The sequence below is a fragment of the Anabrus simplex genome, chromosome 12 (assembly GCF_040414725.1).
Source record: "Anabrus simplex isolate iqAnaSimp1 chromosome 12, ASM4041472v1, whole genome shotgun sequence".
Taxonomy (NCBI): domain Eukaryota; kingdom Metazoa; phylum Arthropoda; class Insecta; order Orthoptera; family Tettigoniidae; genus Anabrus; species Anabrus simplex.
In genome coordinates this window covers 88016016-88039198 of record NC_090276.1, presented here as the reverse complement: position 1 = coordinate 88039198, position 23183 = coordinate 88016016, and the positions used below count along the sequence as shown (strand labels likewise).

At 43.6% G+C, this 23183-nt stretch overlaps 1 protein-coding gene across 7 annotated transcripts in view; it reads right to left on the bottom strand.

Moving 5' to 3' along the window:
* Mical (Molecule interacting with CasL) overlaps positions 1-23183 on the bottom strand; it is a 688331-nt gene that overhangs the window by 439187 nt on the left and 225961 nt on the right. The window contains exon 1 of one of the 7 annotated variants that reach the window (XM_067156728.2): positions 10124-10148. The exons of the other annotated variants lie outside the window; for them this stretch is intronic. The gene's annotated coding sequence lies outside the window, so the exon portion shown is untranslated. Of the gene's footprint in view, positions 1-10123; positions 10149-23183 lie in introns of those variants that run through there. 7 annotated transcript variants of the gene reach the window in all.

Here is a 23183-nt window from a genome sequence, read left to right as displayed (position 1 = left end):
GGAGCACTAATTTTCGGATTTCGTTTCAAATTCCGAAGCACAAACCGCTCCCTTCATTCTGTCAGCCTTCTTGGTCTGCCTGTCTGGGGAACTGAATCAATTCTGTCTTCATTTTTGAATCGTCTGATTATATCTCCAACTATTATTCTGCTTATGTTAAGTATTTGCGACATCTTTCTATACGATTTACCTCGAGCATGATGGAATATCACGAGCTGGCGTTCTTCAAACGTGGTATTGTGTTGTTTTTGCTTCCCATTTGATACCAGCCTGCAACACTGTAGCAAATTACTTCGGCACGACGTGCCTTGCGGCACCGCAGTACTGAACTGACCGGTTTGCGACACTATCTGCCCTGTCTGTCAATGAACACAACGGTAATTCCGGCCTTTCCGGGCGACCGAATATATTTGAGGCGTGTCATATCACCCATGTGCGCAATGTCCTTTCTTTTACAGCATACTGTACATCAATGCACCATGATTACTCTTCGGCATAGCAACCACATGTAGTTCCATTACTTAGACATTTGGTTTCACATTCTGTTCATGGTGGCGTTACTGTCATCGTTTCTACGCGGATTTGATTAATGGTCGAATATTTATGGGAGTGACTGTAGATAGATATACACTCTGAAGTCGTGCAGGCATTGAGCTTTCCACAGACCATCGTGTCAAGAGTGTTCCATAAGTACGTCGATTCGGAGATTACCGCCACAGCCACCACCACCACCACCAGGTCAACTCCCGTAGAGTGCAACGTGTTGATGACGGTCACCATCGGCTAACGCGGATGGCCTAGAGTGCAACAGATCGCTAGCGAATTCAGTGTTGGACAACGGAAGTGTGGGCAGCTATGCATTCAGAACTATCTCCTGCGATAGGGTACATGAGTAACCATCACATAAGGGTACCTGTGCTCACCGCACGTCAGAAGAAACAATGCCTGACAAGGAGCAAAGGAACACAGCATTTGAACCTTCGAAGTATGGAAAAAGGTCGCCTGGTCAGATGAGTTGGATACCAGTAGGTTACAGCTCAGCCGGTGGTGGCGGTATCCTCGTATGAGGACTGTTCACGCGAGGCGAAAGTTACATTAACGTGCTGTATGATAATGTAGACCCAATTGTTTGCCTCCAGCACCCTGTAGGAAACATTTTCCTTTAGCAAGACAATGTACAGGCCCATCGCTCCCGAACCGTAGCTAATTGGTTTAACAGACGTTCCAGAGACATGAGGAACCCAGCGAATTGGCCGTGCGGTTCAGGGCGCACAGCTGTGAGCTTGCATTCGGAAGATAGTGAGTTCGAACCGCACTGTCGGCAGTCCTGAAGTAAATGAAGGCCACGGCCACTTCCTTCCCACTCCTACCCCTTTCAATGCCCCACTGCCGCCATGAAACCTATCTGTGTCGGTGTGACGCAAAGCCAACTGTAATAAAAAAAAAAAGACATGAGGATGTTTCCCTAGTCCTGAAGGACATCCAGCCTCAACCCTTATTGAGTGCATCTGAGGTACTGCCGAGAGGGATCTGCGCACTCTGGACCCTGCTCCGACAAAACTCCTTGCATAACGGGAGACTGTGCGGCGGCCATGGATCAGTATGACTAACACCTTCGATACCTTGTGGAAGCCATGTTACACTATGTCGCTACAATCATCAGGGCGAAAGAGGGCGCTACACGCTACTAGTCGGGTGTCTATAATTCAATTGTTAATCAGTATAAATAAACAGATAGATAGATCTGTAGATAGATCTATAGACAGACAGATATCTGCTGAGGTCATCCATAATCAGGGATCATTTATACTTCCTTACTTCACGATATTGATATTTCAATATTTTGACAGTCACTACACACTTTGAAACGGAAACTACGATATTACAACACGCTTTCTTTCAGTTATACAGAACGTCATAGAAGCCACTTCACCGGAAAAGCATCGCCTATGGGAGACTTTCTAAAAGAGAATAATTTTATTAAGAGCTACAAATGTTATCCATATCATTTTGATGTATCCATGATAGTGAAGGCAGCGTGTTCACAACAGCGTAACTCCAAACATGAAGACATTAAACTAATACGAGGATATTTTCAAGTCCTAGTTCTGTACAAAATTCACGACGGATACAGTAGCTACTGGAAAATGAAACGATAATCGTAGAGGAAAAACGAATAGTGTAAGTACTAGCTACAGATAGGGAAGTTCCATAAAATGTATGATTCTGATGTGTGTCCAGAGACTGGTTGGATCCCCAGATCGTTGCATCATCAGCTAATATCGAAAGCTCGGAACCCTCCTAATCACCTTCGACTTCCAGCTTGCCTTCGACTCCGTCTGGCACCCCGCCCTCCTATTCAAAGTGAGGTACTTTGCTCTCCCTACCTCCTACGTCCGCTTCATCTCCTACTACCTCACAAATCGCTCAACCCAAATCTCCATCAGGAACCAACTCTCACCTTCCTTTCCCCTCACATTAGGCGTCCCGCAAGGATCACCCCTTTCTCCACTCCTATTTATTCTGTTCGTGGCCGACATCCCCCAACCTCCTCCCCCTCATCCAACTCCTGCAGTTCGCTGACGACACCGCTATCCTAGCTCCCTTACATGCAATCCAAGCCATTAACCGCTCAGTCCAACCCTACCTCAACACCTTCCTAGCATGGTGCGAACGGTGGCACCTAAAACTAAATCCTGAGAAGACCCCAGTCCATCCTCTTTAGACGCAGACGGGGAAAAACCAGTATATCCCGTAACCCTGATAACCTCCAACTCCAGATCCGTAGATCCCCTATTCGAACACAACCCACCCTAAAATACCTAGGCATCCTCTTCGATCAACTCCTCACCTTCCGCCCCCACTTCCAATACCTAAAAACCAAGACTGCCACCCGAGCCCGGTTAGTGCGCCGCCTGGCCGGGACCCGGTGGGGTCTCAAATCCTCACTGCTCCTTCACACCTATAAATCCTTCGTACGACCTCAAATCACCTACGGCCTCATCACTTGGGCGACCGTAGCCAACTCCCACCTGAACCTGTACCACCCCCTACTTTCCATCGAACGCCGCACTGTCCACCACGCACTCCGACTCCCCTCCCGATACCTCCTCGAAATATTCCCCTTCCCACCACTTGACTCCTACGTCCTAACACAATTCCAACGATCCTTCAACACAAGCAGCAAACTGGTTCGTTAGTTCCACTTTATCCTAGAGCCCTAGATCGTGATAACCCATTTCTCAACCTACTACTTCGCGGAGACCCTCCCCCCAATCCCCACTTCACCCAAACACATACCATCTTTTCCGATCCCTCCCCCCCACCCGATGGGGGTAACACATAGGGGAACAAGCTGTGATGCCCATCCCATCAGCCAAGCCACCATAACTCCCTAAAAACCCGAACTCATATCCACCTAGTAAGGCACCTAACAAAACCCGATGAGCCCTCACCGAGCTCCTCCCCCCTCCAGTCAGCAGAAATCTAAAGCAATTTTACTAACCTGTATTACTTATGTTTCAGAAGCAGGGTACATCAGCAAATGCAAGACCCCCATTGAACATAAGGGCAAGAATTATAACCCAATGAATGTCTAAATACTGTACAAAACAATAGAAGTATAACGCAAAATCTACAAATATTGTAAACAGAACCATATAACAACTGTACATACAGTAATAACTGCAAAATTGTACATATTGTAAAAACGGCAAAAATCTTTTATGTACATAATGTAATCAACTCATGTAAATCACAAATTAGTAACATACATTGTAAATATCCTAATAACCCCCAACAAAAAAACAGGGGTAAAGGATATCCACTATAATACAAATCCATATTGTAACCAGTAATAACAAAAGCATACAAACAACCCAGAATAAGAAGAGGAAGACGAAAACATGAAATAACCGTTGTTGTAATATAGCAAAAACAAGTTGTAAAAATTCAAAAATTGTAAATTACTGCATATACTAGAAGATCAATAAAACACTTAGCCAAGAGGTCGGGACCCCCTCCCAACTCCTTCACTAATACAAATCTCCGTCCCTCTCTTCCAAATCCAGCAATCCTCCAAACCAGCCGAATCTCCTGGCAAAAGAGAAGGCGTTACCTTCTAGGTGGCCCAGGAAGGGGAATGAAAACTTCCCCCTTGGTCCTTGTTTTCCTCACTGAGTCAGAAGATGCTGTAAACTACCAGTCAGGCATAACCACTGAAAAGCATGCAGCAATGGACTATAGAAGTGAAAATGGCATGCCACTTATCGAAGGGACTGGCGGTATATTAATAATAATAATAATAATAATAATAATAATAATAATAATAATAATAATAATAATAATAATAATAATAATAATAATAATAATAATAATAATAGTTTTACGACGCACTCGTCTGATTTCAACAGAAGAATCTATCACTGGTAATAGTTCGTCTTACTCTATTTCTGTATGCACATGTCGAGTGACACCCTGTCGAGTTATAACGTGAGACGGAACGTAACCTTCTAATTGATGCGAGGAAAATAAAGTAGAACTAACGAACCAGTTTTTTTTTTCCGATGGAAGAAATATCTTTGATATCCTGAAGAACATGAAGTTGAGATTTGACGACTCCTGACTGCGAACTTCATCTTTCGTTCGGTGTCCGAAGGTGAGTGTAGAGGTGATGCAGAATACTTCTGAATTTCAACCGTGCTCCCCTCTCCTCCCTCCTAAATTCTTCGACGGCAGCCCTAAATATGACTTTCCGTGGTTTACTATTTTAACACCAGGCAATTGCTAGGACTGTACCTTAATTAAGGTCACGGACGCTACCTTCCCAGTCCTAGCCCTTTACCATCCTTGCATCGCTGAAAAACTTCGATGTGTTATTACGATGGTAAATATTAAAGGTCCAGAGAGGAAAGCAGTCCTCATCGTACCTGTACGCCTCACTACGGCGCCGCCATTGGTTTCCCTGTAACCACTGAACCTTCGAGGATCCAACCGCCACCGAACTGAAGACATAACAGATCAACAAGGACCCAGCAGTGTGTTGCTCATGGGGGTGGTGATAAAAGTGCCTTCCTCTTCTTCTATATCTTTAGAAGGACAGTCCGCTGGAAATTTCCTGGAGCGACGTAAACTAAACCACACTGTACTCTCCTTACAAGTAAGCACTGAAAAGTTCCTGTATGACAGACTGCCTGGTTTCCTCAACTGGAGTGGAAACTATTTCTCCATCAAAAGACCTTTCTAAACTCAGTGGTAAAAGATCAGTCAGATTCCTCTTGCCTGAACATGATTCCAATAATCACCTCCTCGACCACCGGCTAACAAACATCCTCGCGTTTCAATGTCTGTGCGGTGGACCGCTGGCCATCCTCCACGAATGAAAACTCACATATTCTAATATAACACAGGTAATAAAACAATACAGCTATTTACGTTACGAGGAAAGGTGAAGCCATGGAACACTTTAAACTCTGCTGAACTGCTGTATCATAAGATGAACTTCAGTCGATGTCATCCACACATAGATGAACAGATAAGATGATGGTAGGATATAAATATATAGTGATCGCACTACGGCTATTAGACAAGCTGTGCATTCCAGAGACGCGTATTTTCGAACCCAGCATCGGCTGTCCTGAGAATGTTCTGTCGTTCAAATGCCGCAACAGGCCACATCCGATTCCCTCCACCTCCTTACCCAATTTCATTCACCATCAATCATTTCATCTTCATTAGCTCCACAACTGAGCTTGATGTGGGCGTTCGGCCGTAAAACTTGAAATAGAAATTCATTCCACCTCGTTTCAAGAAACGGCACTAAAGGGTAGGGCAACTGACGTACGGGTACCCCCACCTCAATAGTGATATTCCGTAGTTTCTTATTTTTCGTACCTCAAACCCAGGTAAAAATGCCTGACCTGGTGGGGAATCGAACCCGGGTTAGAAGCAGAACCGTCCACAATGACTGCGAATCTTGGCAGGTGAGCGAGTGCAGGAGTACGACGCAAGTGATGGTGTTGCAAAGAAATACCAAGGCTGGTGACTAATGGGGTCACATCGCTAGTTGAGCAATGTTCAGAGCCCAGCGGCCAAACTTGTTGTGTACAAGAGCATGGGTTCGATCACGGCCATGCTCGCCATTAAATTAACTCGTCGACTGCTAAATGATAGTCACCTTCAAAAGTAGTGCCGTAGTAATCTTGTGAAATGGGTTTATGCGGAAGATCCAAGATGTGACAGTGGAGATTCCAGACTATTCATATGACAAGAGATGGATGAATCCTGTACACAGGAAGATCTTATGCTTACCACAGACCGAGGGATAAGAGCAGCAAACTTCTGGAGAGGAAGAATTTAATGCGTCTCCCGTATACGGAAAGCAAAGTAAACTAAGTATCTTCAAAAGTGGGAGCATCAACAACGAATAAAATCCACTCCTAAATGAAATCATCCCTCAAATTAAAATGCACGTTATTTCTGTTCAAATCTCTGCTACGCCTGTCCAGTCTGGAGAAGGGAGACTCGAACCAGCGTCAGACAACTCCCAATCTTCCCAAAATAAAAATTCTCCGTATCATCACTCCTTATTACGTTCGAAATAAACACACACGCACTGAATAGGTGATCTCAAAAAAAGTTTCCTTCAAGAAGTTGATGCTCTTTTACTTCCGCCACGAGAACGATTTGCATTTGAATAGTGAATGTTCTCATGAATCAGTTTATTTCACGTCAGTGACTTTTTAATCAACAATTATTTATTCAAGATAACAAGTACAGTATTACCGGTAACCTGTTAACTAGAAACAAAACATTGTCTAATCACTTTCTATATGTGAGAGTGTGAACAACTACAATTTATTTCTCTTGTTTTCTGTTACTAAACTGTGCTCTCTCTTATCGTTACAGAATGGCCTATATGAGGTTGACTTCAAATTACGATCGATATATATATATTGTTAGTTGCTTGAAATGAAATGACGTATGGCTTTTAGTGCCCGGAGTGTCCGAGGACAAGTTCGGCTCGCCAGATGCAGGTCTTTCGATTTGACACCAGTAGGTGACCTGCGCGTCGTGATGAGGATGAAATGATGATGAAGACGACACATACACCCAGCCCCCGTGCCAGCGACATTAACCAATTAAGGTTAAAATTCCCGACCCTGCCGGAAATCGAACCCGGGACCCCTGTGACCAAAGGCCAGCACGCTAACCATTTAGCCATGGAGCTGGACGTTAGTTGCTTTACGTCGCACCGACACAGATATAGGTCTTATGGCGACGATGGGACAGGAAAGGCCTGGGAATGGTAAGGAAGCGGCCGTGGCCTTAATTAAGATATAGTCCCAGCATTTGCCCGGTGTGAAAATGGGAAACCACGGAAAACCATCTTCAGGGCTGCCGACAGTGGGGTTCGAACCTACTATCTCCCGGATGCGAGCTCACAGCTGCACGCTCCTAACCGCACGGCCAACTCGCCCGGTAAATTACGATACTAGAAAATAATTTATTTTGCCATTTTTTATGAAACCTACCTAGATTTTTTTTTGTTTCGTCTTTGTCGTCAACATAAATCTGACACAGCATGCACCTAAACGATCAAATGCTATCAATAGAAGAGGTGGGAGATATATATATATATATATATATATATATATATATATATATATATATATATATATATATAAAATAAGAGTTGTGTCTGTACATTGCTCAGAATTTAAAAAGAATGGCATTTCTGTATCGGTCATGTTCATAGTAACAAGGAAATGCAAATTTAATTTTCCGTAATGTCTGTCTGTCTGTCTGTCTGTCTGTCTGTCTGTACACGCATCACGAGAAAACGGCTGAAGAAAATTTAAAGAAAATCGGTATGTAAAGTCTGGAAATAAGTTGCTACAATCTATGCTGTAAATAATCTTATTCACGCTGAGAGAAATGGTAGTTTAGGGGAAGGCCTAACATTTAATTTTCAAATATTTATGTTATTAATGGTCCTATCTTAATGAAAATCGGTATATCAAGTCGGGGGATTAGTCGCTACAATCTAGGCCATAAATAATCTTATTCATGCTCAGAGAAATGGTAGTTTAGGGAAAGCCTAAATGAAATTCTCAAGTATTTGTTATTAGTGGTCTTATCTTAATGAATCGATATGTAAAGTCGGGGAATAAGTCGCTACAATCTACGCCATAAATACTTTTATTCACGATGAGTGAACTGGTAGTTTAGGGGAAAGCGTTAAATTTAATTCTCAAATATTTCTGTTATTAGTGGCTCTATCGACAAATACTACATAAATTAAGTTATATAGTATTAAATTTCCGATCATTTATGATTTATACATTTTTCCGTACCGGCTATGATAACAGATATCCATGAATTTGATATTTTGTTGCTAAGTCCATATCAGCGTCCGAGTTACGAGAAAATGGGTAGGCCCTATACAAATGAAAATCGGTATGCAAAGTCGGGGAATAAGGAACTTCTGTTTACACAATAAATAATATTATATGACGCCGTAATATCACAGAGTCGAAAGAAAACTAAATGTGGAGGCCTGCTATAGAGAAAGCTCATAACATTGATCAACAATAACATTACATTGACCATTGTTTGTTGTGTTGTGCTTTGTGTCTCTATTGCCACTCATCTCCGATAGAAGGGATTACTGCTGTATACAGAGTACCTTTTTTTTTTAAATTTGCTTTACGTCGCACCGACACAGATAGGTCTTATGGCGACGATGGGATAGGAAAGGGCTAGGAGGGGAAGGAAGCGGCCATGATCTTAATTACGGTGTGAAAATGGGAGACCACGGAAAACCATCTTCAGGGTTGTCGACAGTGGGGTTCGAACCCATTTCCTCCCGGATGCAACCTCACAGCTGCGCGCCCCTAACCGCACGGCCACCTCGCCCGGTCGTACGGAGTATAACAGCCTGCCTGAATATTGGCGAGAAGTAGCTGGGGAGTTAGTTAACTATCTTCTTCAGTATGCCATTCTTCTGGTTCATACATTTTCTGATACTACTGGTACGTAACAAAGTGGTTCATCATAGCATTCGAGCTATTCAATTCCTACTCTGAGGTACTGATTGGAACGAGCAGAGTGCATATTTAATGGAATAATGGCAGAGGAGTGTTCACGGCTGTCTGCGGTCTGGTCATTCCAGCACTGGAACTTTGGACTTGTAGATCGGCACCATAATAACGTTCTTTAAAAGTGAGAATATGTACTGTTTTTCATTTGATCGAGTATTTTACATGATACCATTGCTGTTAATCGCCACATCTCCTACTGACGTTTTTTTAATGACCTAACTTGACGTCAGTTAGGTAAACCACAAAGACATTCTTTCTGAGGATCCCGTAGCGAAGGACGGGTACATCAGCTAGTCTGGTATATCTTAATAACAAGCACAAAAACTGACTAAATGTTATATCACAGTAACAAGAAATTAAAATTACTATGTTTTAAATCTATTTCTGCAGTGATCACTTTCGCTTCCTACGCTCATCACTCATCACCAAACCAAGCACGGGCTCTGTCGTCCATGTACTCCACTGCAGATTGTGAAGCTGATGCCGCAGATCCCCCAAGGGTTAGTCAAACGTAACTGCATGTTGTTGTCGGCAGCTGGTTATGTTTCAACGCCAGTCTCATCTGTTGGGCCCAGCTGTTCTTCTCCGTACCCCCGATAGCTACATATTTTTCATCCTATTATTATTATTATTATTATTATTATTATTAAACTGAGCGCGTAACTCACCAAATGCTGATCCTTGTCACCTCCGCTACCTCCTTAATGGATGGGAGTTGCAGAGTAAGTCTTGTCCTTTGCTCTGACAAGGTATAGGCGCACAGTGCTACTAACAACGGCAGACTGGTCCGATAACATTCACACAGTATATAAGTGCATACGTCTGATAGTGATAACTATGTAGTTTTCCAGCAAAAAACGAGCAATTTTACTGTTTCTTTAGCCAGCCAGCCTTGAACAGGCCTTTCACCTTATAACAAGTAGGGTCATTGTTCAATAACCTCCTTATCAGTCTTTGTCTCAAACTATTTTCAACACCCTTCGGAAGAGAAAGAAAATAAAAGCCATGCATGTTACACTTACGTTACGTGAATCTTCGTTCAACTGCCGTTCGGCGACTACTGACGGTTGACTGAAATTGTCCTGAACTACTGGAAAACTCATGACAGTATGCATTGACACAACCAAAAATCTGGCAACTTCCTTTGTGCTATGACCTTTGGCGCAGATGAACGTAGTTATGACTGTCATCGTACCTATTACACACGCGTTGCACAACGCTAGCATTCGTCAGCTGATGTTCTATGAAATTAATCTCGGCAGTGAACACATGTTAGGGTTGACGAGTTTACTTGAATGTGTACATCTGTGGACCAATGGTGAACGCTTTCATTCATCGATGAGCGGGGCTGAGTGGCTCAGTCGGTTGAGGTGCTGGCCTTCTGACCCCAACTTGGCAGGTTCTATCCTGGCTCAGTCCGGTGGTATTTGAAGGAGCTCAAATACGTCAGCCACGTGTCGGTAAATTTACTGACACGTAAAAGAACTCTTGCGGGAATATATTCTGGTACCTCGGCGTCTCTGAAAACCGTAAAGTAGTTAGTGGGACGTACAGCCATTATTATTATTATTATTATTATTATTATTATTATTATTATTATTATTATTATTATTATTATTATTATTATACATTTGTCGACGGCCCCGACTTCCTTCCCCCCCCCACCCCCTTCTGATTAGTGTTAATAGAGGATAGTTGCCCCGTAAAAAGTAATCACACCACCACTAGTGCTACCCAGTGACGACAGTAATGGCAAACTACCTGACTGCTCATTAGGTTCCCTATAACCTTTTCACCTTTGGTGGTGATACTCATGATAATGAGGTAGGGAGAGGATGAAACTCGGTACCGGCACAGACTACACCTGTCAAATAACACCAAGGGGTCTGTGAGGGCTTAACGTCTCCATCCGACGGGCGAATCACCATCAACAGAGACATAATGCCTTCACTCCATATGAACACTACGGAGAGATTCGGAATTGAATCCAGTCTTGCGGCACACAATGTAGTGATCAGAAATTGTTCACCACCACCACCACCACCACCACCACCACCACCACCACTGGCAAACTGTAATCAATAAATTAAAATTCGAACAGCGTACATGCTTGTGGCCATATGACCTAGAGATGAGCTCCCGAATAGAACTTAACTGGGGGACGTGAAGTATGGTTCACTCTTGCTCACTCGGTGGATTACATCTCCTTCTCATTCAAAGCCTTAGTATTATCATACTCTGTCGCTGAATACTGCTGTCCAACCTGGATCAATGCAGTTCAGATTGAGAAAATAGATGGATAACTCAACCAAGCTATGCGAATAATCACTGAGTACGAACACACTATGGCTACATGTTCTCAGCAATATTCCACCTCCAGCCCTAAAAAGATCAGAAGCACTTCTAAAGGTATGGAAGAACATTCAACAGAATCCAGAGCTACTCACTCACCAAGACAATAAAACCAACAGGACATTAACGCTTGAAATCACGAAAACCACCGTGGCGCACAAATCCTCCTTCAAAGTTACCAGTTCATGGAAAATCCAATGGAAGCCGTCTTCAGTAGTCAATATACATCTAGTTGAAGACCCTTCTAAGCGAATACAAGGATTCGACCTTCCCAGGCGTCGGTGGAGGATCATCAACCGCACAAGGCAGAAGTGGATATCTGCTACACGAATGGGGACGGGCTACCTCTGCAAATTGAGTGTGGCGCCTCCTTACAGACTGTCCACAACACTACCCTCTTCATGCTTTCAGAAGAACGATAAGGGACATCCATCATACATCAGTTGAAGCAATAGAATGGGTCAGAGAACTAGACCTAGAATTGTAAGATTGTACGAGCTTGTGACTGTGCAGATTCGCCCACAAACTTTGTATATAAAATGTATATGTAAATAACTTTGATTCATCATACGATAAATAAATAAGTGGATTACATCCAACTAGTGAGAGGGAAGACACAAACAGGGCGAGGTCAAGACTGAAACACGGAAGGAAGCGGTAGTGGTGGTGATTACTGTTTTAAGACGAAGTACACTGGTCGACCACCCTCTATTAACACTAATCAGAAGGAAAATGGAGGAAAATTGAGGAAAATTGACCGGTGGACAAAAGAGAGGGGAAGAGCCATGAAGGTCATGGGGATGAAAGACTCCCTACCCTCATAAACCTAATACCGTTGGGTTCGGAAGAGAACAAGAGTTGACCAAGTAAGGTTCAATGAAAGTCAGGTGTCTGACAAAAGTGGAAGCAATACCTGTTAGGGGATCCGCTCGCCAACTCATGTTCCCAAGATGAAAGACCTTACGACAGGCAGGGGACACCATGTGTTTGTATTCTACCTCCCCCACCCACATGGGAAGGGAAGGAAGCGACTGAGGCTTTAACTGAGATACAGCCCCAGCATTTGCCTAGTGTAAAAACGGAAAACATTAATCACGGCTGCTGACGGTGGACTTCGAACCCACTCCTGAATGGAAGCTCACAACTGCGTGACCCACCGCGTAGCTGAATTGCTACGAGAGGAATATATGTTTACGAATCAACAGTATGCTGTATAAAGTTTAAAACAAATAGAGCAAATCTTTATTTTACAAAGGAATAAACAGTGTATCAAATAGAAAACAAGGGATAGAAAAATATCCTTGGCCGACTATGCCACTAATATTTAAGTTAACGAATATACGAAGTCATTTCGTTACAATACAGTTCAAGATTAGAAACCGGTAAGCTCAGAGATAACGTAAACACTGAAAGAAAAGCGCTAGATGCAACTGTTGGAGAAGCCTCATAATGTCACAACCATGTGTTGCCTTTTCTTGCACAGTTTACAATTGGTAACTTTTAATTTTCCTTGTACAGCAGCATCATTGCAAGGGCTTCTAGAATTTTCTGTGGTAGTAAATGCATGAACTTGGAAGCGAGTTGTCCTGGAGAAGGGAACCATTTCACCCTTGTTCGTACACGTAGCAGCAGCAACGGGACTCGTGTCCGTGACGTCTTACATCACAGGTCCAAGTACGCGTATAATGCAGGTCTGCCTACGTGGTACGGTTTCGCTAACGGACGAACACGTCAGGTATAAGCGCTAATTAGGAAAGGAAATACACGCTGAGCTACCGTCACGCATCAATCTGTTCTGTCACCGGAGAAAAAGTAAGTATACTTCTTCCTCTCCACATGAGATAGGGATGTTTCACTACAGGATAAAGAAGGGAATTTTCCCTCCGTTACTCCAAAAGAGAGCGCTCCATATAAAAATGTTATATTCTAAGCGGCAAGGAAATGACGCACCGAGCAAAACTTTATACAAGTCTCTCATAGTCTAAAATAGGTGTGTTTACATCCATCTTACGTAACGAGTGTCGCTTCTCTTCGCTGACTACATCAAACTCGCCGAAATCCACAACTGTCAAAAAAAGTATGTTCCGATGCTACTGTATACCTGCCGACTTCCCGGAATGCGTAAAACTCCATACCAACAAAATAACGCATGGTATCAAACGAACTGCACATAGTAAAACCGAACTGATTTAACATTAACTACATATAGGATTCATACTAGAAGAAGCAAATAAGGCCCACTACAGTGTATATAGCCTATACACTTTAAGCTCGCACTACTGAAAGTAAAAACATAGCACACGCCGAGATTACATTACGCTAAGATCATCGAATGTAAAGAAACGACAATCGAAGATAGCTCTTTCAACTTATCAGCAGTCTGAAGCAAGGAAGAAGAGTGATTATCGAGATACGGATCATCTGTATATTTTGGCGCGGTTTCAAAGTTCAGGTTTAGATTAAAATTCGTATTCATCCGTAAAAGTTAACATGTATGCTAGTGTACTATTCACGCACTTTTTAGTGACAGATTTTTGTCCGGGTATGAGGAGTGAGGAGAGAGCTCTCCCGGTTCCGGTAATACTGCTAACTGAAAGGAAATGAAATAATTGAATCGATAATATGATCGATCGATATGAATTTTCTAAACCTGTATTAATGGTTCATGTTTGTGGATTACTGTAGTCACGTCCTAGTTCGTGAACCATGGGCAACGGCTGAGTGGCCTAGTAAGTGGTCCTGAGAGTCGGGATACCAGTTGCTATGGAATGCGAGTGGGCATCTCGGACATATTCTGAGTCATGGCCCTCCTTGTGCTCAGGCGGCTAGGACTATACAATTCACCGGTGGTCCATAACCCGTTAGAGGAGAGATCCTCACTTGGACTATGTGCAGGTAGGGTAGCATCCTGCTTCATGAATTTACCGAGCTCAGAACACTTTAAGCAAGCCTCGGACCTATGGGGGTATCGGAGTCCCACTCCCATTTGACAGGCGAGGGACTCCTTGGAAACAACTTGGCGAACGAAATGGAATTCGATGGGGAGCTATCAATATTAATGGGGCTTATGGAAGAAAGAAAGTAGAACTGGCTGAGTCAGCAAAGAGGATGCATTTGGATGTGCTAGGAGTAAGTGATATTCGGGTAAGGGGAGATAACGAGGAAGAGAGAGGAGATTATAAAGTGTACTTGACGGGTGTTAGAAAGGGAAGGGCAGAGTCTGGGGTAGGGCTCTTTATCAGGAATACCATTGCACGCAACATAGTTTCTGTTAGGCACATAAATGAGCGAATTATGTGGGTAGATTTGTCAGTTGCAGGAATTAGGACAAGAATTGTGTCCGTGTATTCACCATGTGAGGGTGCAGATGAGGATGAAGTGGACAAGTTTTATGAAGCAATGAGTGACATCGTGGTCAGGGTCAACAGCAAGGATAGAATAGTGCTAATGGGCGATTTCAATGCAAGAGTTGGGAATAGAACTGAAGGATACGAAAGGGTGATTGGTAAATGTGGGGAAGATATGGAAGCTAATGGGAATGGGAAGCGTTTGCTGGACTTCTGTGCTAGTATGGGTTTAGCTGTTACGAATACATTCTTCAAGCATAAGGATATTCACCGCTACACATGGGAGGCTAGGGGTACCAGATCCATAATAGACTATATCTTAAGAGACTTCGAATTCAGGAAATCTGTCAGGAATGTACGAGTTTTCCGCGGATTTTTCGATGATACAGACCACTATCTGATCTGTAGTGAACTAAGTATCTCTAGGCCTAGGGTAGAGAAAGTGAAATCTGTCTGCAAACGAATAAGGGTAGAAAATCTCCAGGACGAGGAAATTAGACAGAAGTACATGGATATGATTAGTGAGAAGTTTCAAACAGCAGTCAGTAAGCAGGTTCAGGATATAGAAAGTGAATGGGTGGCATACAGGGATGCTGTAGTAGAAACAGCAAGGGAATGCCTAGGAACAACTGTGTAAAGACGGGAAAAGGCGAACATCTTGGTGGAATGATGAAGTGAGAGCAGCTTGTAAACGTAAAACGAAGGCTTATCAGAAATGGCTCCAAACAAGGGCCGAGGCAGACAGGGATTTGTACGTAGATGAAAGAAACAGAGCGAAACAAATAGTTGTTGGATCAAAAAAGAAGTCATGGGAAGATTTTGGTAACAACCTGGAAAGGCTAGGTCAAGCAGCAGGGAAACCTTTCTGGACGGTAATAAAGAATCTTAGGAAGGGAGGGAAAAAGGAAATGAACAGTGTTTTGAGTAATTCAGGTGAACTCATAATAGATCCCAGGGAATCACTGGAGAGGTGGAGGGAATATTTTGAACATCTTCTCAATGTAAAAGGAAATCATCCTGGTGGTGTTGCGAACAGCCAAGCTCATGAGGAGGAGAAAAATGATGTTGGTGAAATTATGCTAGAGGAAGTGGAAAGGATGGTCAATAAACTCCACTGTCATAAAGCAGCAGGAATAGATGAAATTAGACCTGAAATGGTGAAGTATAGTGGGAAGGCAGGGATGAAATGGCTTCATAGAGTAGTAAAATTAGCATGGAGTGTTGGTAAGGTACCTTCAGACTGGACAAAAGCAGTAATTACACCTATCTATAAGCAAGGGAACAGGAAGGATTGCAACAACTATCGAGGTATCTCATTGATTAGTATACCAGGCAACGTATTCACTGGCATCTTGGAAGGGAGGGTGCGATCAGTCGTTGAGAGGAAGTTGGATGAAACCCAGTGTGGTTTCAGACCACAGAGAGGCTGTCAGGATCAGATTTTCAGTATGCGCTAGGTAATAGAAAAATGCTACGAGAGGAATAGGCAGTTGTGTTTATGTTTCGTAGATCTAGAGAAAGCATACGACAGGGTACTGAGGGAAAAGATGTTCACTATACTGGGGGACTATGGAATTAAAGGTAGATTATTAAAATCAATGAAAGGTATTTATGTTGACAATTGGGCTTCAGTGAGAATTGATGGTAGAATGAGTTCTTGGTTCAGGGTACTTACAGGGGTTAGACAAGGCTGTAATATTTCACCTTTGCTGTTCGTAGTTTACATGGATCATCTGCTGAAAGGTATAAAATGGCAGGGAGGGATCCAGTTAGGTGGAAATGTAATAAGCAGTCTGGCCTATGCTGACGACTTGGTCTTAATGGCAGATTGTGCCAAAAGCCTGGAGTGTAATATCTTGGAACTTGAAAATAGGTGCAATGAGTATGGTATGAAAATTAGCCTCTCGAAGACTAAATTGATGTCAGTAGGTAAGAAATTCAACAGAATTGAATGTCAGATTGGTGATACAAAGCTAGAACAGGTCGATAATTTCAAGTATTTAGGTTGTGTATTCTCCCAGGATGGTAATATAGTAAGTGAGATTGAATCAAGGTGTCGTAAAGCTAATGCAGTGAGCTCGCAGTTGCAATCAACAGTATTCTGTAAGAAGGAAGTCGGCTCCCAGACGAAACTATCGTTACATTGGTCTGTTTTCAGACTAAGTTTGCTTTACGGGAGCGAAAGCTGGGTGGACTCAGGATATCTTATTCATAAGTTAGAAGTAACAGACATGAAAGTAGCAAGAATGATTGCTGGTACAAACAGGTGGGAACAATGGCAGGAGGGTACTCGGAATGAGGCGATAAAGGCTAATTTAGGAATGAACTCGATGGATGAAGCTGTACGCATAAACCGGCTTCGGTGGTGGGGTCATGTGAGGCGAATGGAGGAGGATAGGTTACCTAGGAGAATAATGGACTCTGCTATGGAGGGTAAGAGAAGTAGAGGTAGACCAAGACGACGATGGTTAGACTCGGTTTCTAACGATCTAAAGATAAGAGGTATAGAACTAAATGAGGCCACAACACTAGTTACAAATCGAGGATTGTGGCGACGTTTAGTAAATTCACAGAGTCTTGCAGACTGAACGCTGAAAGGCATAACAGTCTATAATGATAATGTATGTATGTATGTATGTATGTATGTATGTATGTATGTATGTATGTATGTATGTATGTATGTATGTATGTATTATCTTAAGCCAGTAACTGTCTCACACACACATTATATCTATATATATAAAATAAGAGTTTTGTCTGTACATTGCTCAGAATTTGAAAATAATGGTATTTCTGTATCGGTCATGTCCATGGTAACAAGAAAATGCACTTTTTACTTTTCCGTAATTTCTGTCTGTCTGTCTGTCTGTCTGTCTGTCTGTCTGTCTGTCTGTCTGTCTGTCTGTCTGTCTGTTTGTATGTATGTACACGCATCACGAGAAAACGGTTGAAGAGAATTTAATGAAAATCGGTGTGTGAAGTCGGAAGATGAGCCTCTACAATCTAGGCTATAAATCATTTTGCTCACGCTCAGTGAAATGGTAGTTTAGGGGAAGACCTAAAATTGAATTCTCAACTATATGTTATTAGTGGTCTAATGAAAATCGGTATGTGAAGTCGGGGGATGAGCCTCTACAATCTAGGCTATAAATCATTTTACTCACGGTGAGTGAAATGGTAGTTTAGGGGAAGGCCCAAAATTTAATTCTCAAATATTGTTGTTATTAGTAGTCCTTTCTTGATGAAAATCGGTATGCAAAGTCAGGAAATAAGTCGCTATAGTCTAGGCTGTAAATTATTTTATTCACGCTGAGTGAAATGGTAGTTTAAGGGAAGGCCTAAAATGTAATTCTCGAATATTTCTTATTAGAGGTGTAATCGATGAATGCTACATAACTAAGGTTATATAGTATTAAATTTCCTATTATTCATGTCTTATACACTGACTGACAGAGCAAATGCAACACCAAGAAGGAGTGGTCAGAACTTTATGCCAATTGCAGGGTAGATTGACGTCACTGAGGTATGTTCATGATGTGAAATGCGCCGCTGTGCTGCGCACGTAGCGAACGATAAATGGGATACGGCGTTGGCGAATGGCCCACTTCGTACCGTGATTTCTCAGCCGACAGTCATTGTAGAACGTGTTGTCGTGTGCCACAGGACACGTGTATAGCTAAGAATGCCAGGCCGCCGTCAACGGAGGCATTTCCAGCAGACAGACGACTTTACGAGGGGTATGGTGATCGGGCTGAGAAGGGCAGGTTGGTCGCTTCGTCAAATCGCAGCCGATACCCATACGGATGTGTCCACGGTGCAGCGCCTGTGGCGAAGATGGTTGGCGCAGGGACATGTGGCACGTGCGAGGGGTCCAGGCGCAGCCCGAGTGACGTCAGCACGCGAGGATCGGCGCATCCGCCGCCAAGCGGTGGCAGCCCCGCACGCCACGTCAACCGCCATTCTTCAGCATGTGCAAGACACCCTGGCTGTTCCAATATCGACCAGAACAATTTCCCGTCGATTGGTTGAAGGAGGCCTGCACTCCCGGCGTCCGCTCAGAAGACTACCATTGACTCCACAGCATAGACGTGCACGCCTGGCATGGTGCCGGGCTAGAGCGACTTGGATGAGGGAATGGCGGAACGTCGTGTTCTCCGATGAGTCACGCTTCTGTTCTGTCAGTGATAGTCACCGCAGACGAGTGTGGCGTTGGCGTGGAGAAAGGTCAAATCCGGCAGTAACTGTGGAGCGCCCTACCGCTAGACAACGCGGCATCATGGTTTGGGGCGCTATTGCGTATGATTCCACGTCACCTCTAGTGCGTATTCAAGGCACGTTAAATGCCCACCGCTACGTGCAGCATGTGCTGCGGCCGGTGGCACTCCCGTACCTTCAGGGGCTGCCCAATGCTCTGTTTCAGCAGGATAATGCCCGCCCACACACTGCTCCCATCTCCCAACAGGCTCTACGAGGTGTACAGATGCTTCCGTGGCCAGCGTACTCTCCGGATCTCTCACCAATCGAACACGTGTGGGATCTCATTGGACGCCGTTTGCAAACTCTGCCCCAGCCTCGTACGGACGACCAACTGTGGCAAATGGTTGACAGAGAATGGAGAACCATCCCTCAGGACACCATCCGCACTCTTATTGACTCTGTACCTCGACGTGTTTCTGCGTGCATCGCCGCTCGCGGTGGTCCTACATCCTACTGAGTCGATGCCGTGCGCATTGTGTAACCTGCATATCGGTTTGAAATAAACATCAATTATTCGTCCGTGCCGTCTCTGTTTTTTCCCCAACTTTCATCCCTTTCGAACCACTCCTTCTTGGTGTTGCATTTGCTCTGTCAGTCAGTGTACATTGTTACCGTACTGGCTATGATCACAAAGATATTCATGAATTTGGATTTTTGTTACTAAGTCCATATAAGCGCCGAGTAACGAGAAAATGGGTAAACAGTATTTAATGAAAATCGGTATGTCAAGTCGGAGAATAAGAAACTACAGTTTATGGTATAAAATATTTTACAAATCACAGAGTCGAAAGAAAACTAAATGTGAAGGCCTACAATATAGAAAGCTCATAACATTGATCAACAATAACATTACATTGACCATTGTTTGTCGTGATGTGCTTTGTGTCTTCTGTTGCCCCTCATCTCCGGTAGATAGGATTACTGCTGCGTACAGAGTATTTTTTATGTGATTTACGTTGCACCGACATAGATAGGTTTTTATGGCGACGATGGGATAGGAAAGGGCTAGGAGTGCCTTAGGCCTTAATTTAGGTACAGGCCCAGCATTTGACTGGTGTGAAAGTGGGAAACTACGGAATACTATCTTCAGCGCTGCCGACAATGGGGTTCGAATCCACTATCTCTCGGATGCAAGCTCACAGCTGCGCACCGCTAACCACACCGTCAACTCGCCCAGTCGTACAGAGTGTATAAGCCTGTCTGAATATTGATGGGAAGTAGCTGGGGAGTTAGATAACTTTCTTCTTTAGCATGCCATTCCCCTGTTTTTTAAATTTGCTGATAGTACTGGTGCGTAACACACTGGCTCATCATAGCATTCGGGCTATTCAATCCCTACTATGAGGCACTGATTGGAATGAACAGTGTGCATATTTAGCGGAATAATGGCAGATGAGTGTTCATGGCAATCTGCGGCCTGGTCATCCCAGCTCTGGAACTTTGGACTATTAGATTGGCACCGCAATCTAATCTAACCGCAGCACTGTTCGTTAAAAGTGATAAAACGTGCGGCTTTCCATTTGATCGAGTATTTTATATGAAAGCATTGCTTTTAATCGCTACATTCATACTTACGTTTTTGTAATGACCTACGATGATTTCAGGTTAGGAAAACCACAAAGTCAGTCTTTCTGATAATCCCGTAGCGAAGCACGGGTACATCAGCTAGTAACATTATATAACATTTCTCGATGTGAATCTTGTTCCTAGCAAGAATTCTATTGTTTGGCTTTGCGGTGTAAACAACAACAGTACTAGTACGTAAAGTGTACGCCAGGTATCGCACAGCGATGCATAAGCGATCCATAGTTTGTGTTTCAGAGATTGCCAATACGAATCTCGAAGATAACTGAGGTCGACCGATTCAGCACTAGGGTGCCCATCTATCACCAAAAGGTGCGCGAATAGTACTTGTATACTCTTCGAAATGAGTGGAGCTCTTCAGAGCACCAAACTGGGGACAGTCGACTGGCAATAAAAGCGATACATTCTTTACCTTCTTCCTTCGCCGCCTTTCCCACGTCAGATCTGTGTTGCACATGTGGACCTCACCCAGTTTTACAGTCATTGCGAGTAATTATTTTTTACAATTTGCTTTACGTCGCACCGACAGAGATGGCGACTATGGATTAGAAAGGGTAGGAGCTGGAAGGAAGTGGGCGTAGACTTAATAGAGGTACAACCACAGCATTTTCCTGGTGTGAAAATGGGAAACCACGGACAGAGTCGACAGTGAGGTTCCGAATGCAAGGTGACAGCTACGGCACAACCACTCACTCGGTCATCATTGCGTGTTTCTGTGGTGGTTGGTAGTGACAAATACGCAGTCTCCGAGCCAGACGAATTAACTACACACAGTTAAAATCTCCGGCCCACTGAGCTAGGACACAGTATCTGCCTCTCCATGTTCCTGATTTGTGAATATCAAGGGGGGGGGGGGGGAAGTATGTCTAGAACTTCAAATACAGTACTTGAAAAGTAAATGTCCATTAGCATTGTCTGCCTATCTGTCCAGCCTTGAAGCCACAGGCTGGTGGAGTGAGGTAGTTCACCACTGCTTCCTTACTGGGCCTGTAAGTGCTACTGCAACAGTAGCATCTTTCGTAACATCTAGAACTCAGCACCGCCATAAATCAGACGGAGACTTTGTCGTAGCCGGTGCCAAGAACCAAGCCAGTTTGCCAGCATAGTGATTGATTTATGTTTGAAGAGGACGTACAACTAGGTAACCATCCTCTCTGAACAAATTCAATGGAAACAAAAATGACAGTTAAGTTCAATTATTTATTCAACGAGTAAATTTGAAAATGAAGAAATAAACACTGCTTTGTTACGCCAAAATGGAGACAATGAAATCACTACAGAACACTTGCGCTTGAATAGCCCACTCTCTCATTGCGACTGCCGACGAGACTACCCGCGCCAAGACTTCCGTATAAGAAGCAATGGTATGACTCATCGCCTCCCCACTGTGGCTCCGTCGTAGAATGCGTCGCTTCGAGGGAATACTGCACACCGAGGTTTGGCGAGACTTGTGTGAGTATCTTTGCTCACCCACCTATGGAATTCAAATTCGTTACTCCTGCTGAAGTCACGTCATACATAAAGAGGCTGGAAAACAGAAAAAACCCAGGCCTCGACGGGATTTCAGCAACATTTCTAAACAACCGTCCCATGAACTACGTTATTTAGTATTGTCTTGCGCTTCGCACATTTTTCAGCCTACTTGGAAACTAAACCCCTGTCTGACAGAACTACAGACCTATCAGCCTCCTATCCATCATTTCGAAGCTATTTGAAATAGTACTCCTAACTCTCGACTAACAACTGACAATCTCAATCTGGAGCTAAACGAGCAGTTTGGCTGGCATGACGGACTTGCATACAGAATGAATCATTTCGTTTTTCCGGCACATTTGTCCGTTCTTATTACGAGCTACCTCTCTCTCACAGAGGAAATTCCAAATTTGAGTGAAAAAGACGCTATCCACTGCCCGCACAATTATTAAGAGCGTGCCCCAGGGCAGTACGATAGCGCTTACTATTTTTAATCCATTTATTTCCGATATGCCAAACGTCTGACGGCTAATTTATACAGGGTGTTAGGTGTATACCTGCAGATATTTCTTCTAGCAATAGAGAACGATGTGACGAACCACTATATATCAAACTTTTAGAAATTCTCGGAAGTTATTTTCGAGAGCAAAGAGACACGATGTTTTTAGAATAGGTAGTATGCCTTGTTCTTGTGAATGAATAGCTTCCCTTTGAGAACAGGCGAGTCACGCGCCATGCGTGCCAAACTGGTTTCTGTTTATGTTTACGTACACCAGCTGAACGCTTCCTATGCAGTGCACGAGATGTTACGTAACATACTTGTCAAACTGGTTTTATGTTTAAGAGCAACTGAGCTACGATAACAGCTGAAGGTGGCTACTACAGTAGCGTATGCCTTGTTACGTTACATTCTCGCCAGAGTGGTTTCGTAGTTGTCAGTATTCAGTTTCCGTCTTAGGGGCTTCAGACAACCCTGGTCATCGGTTTCGGACCCTGGATGTTCCGAATTCTCAGCGTTAATACTGGTTCATTTGCTGTTATGTCCTTTACGGGATTGGGATATGTGTGG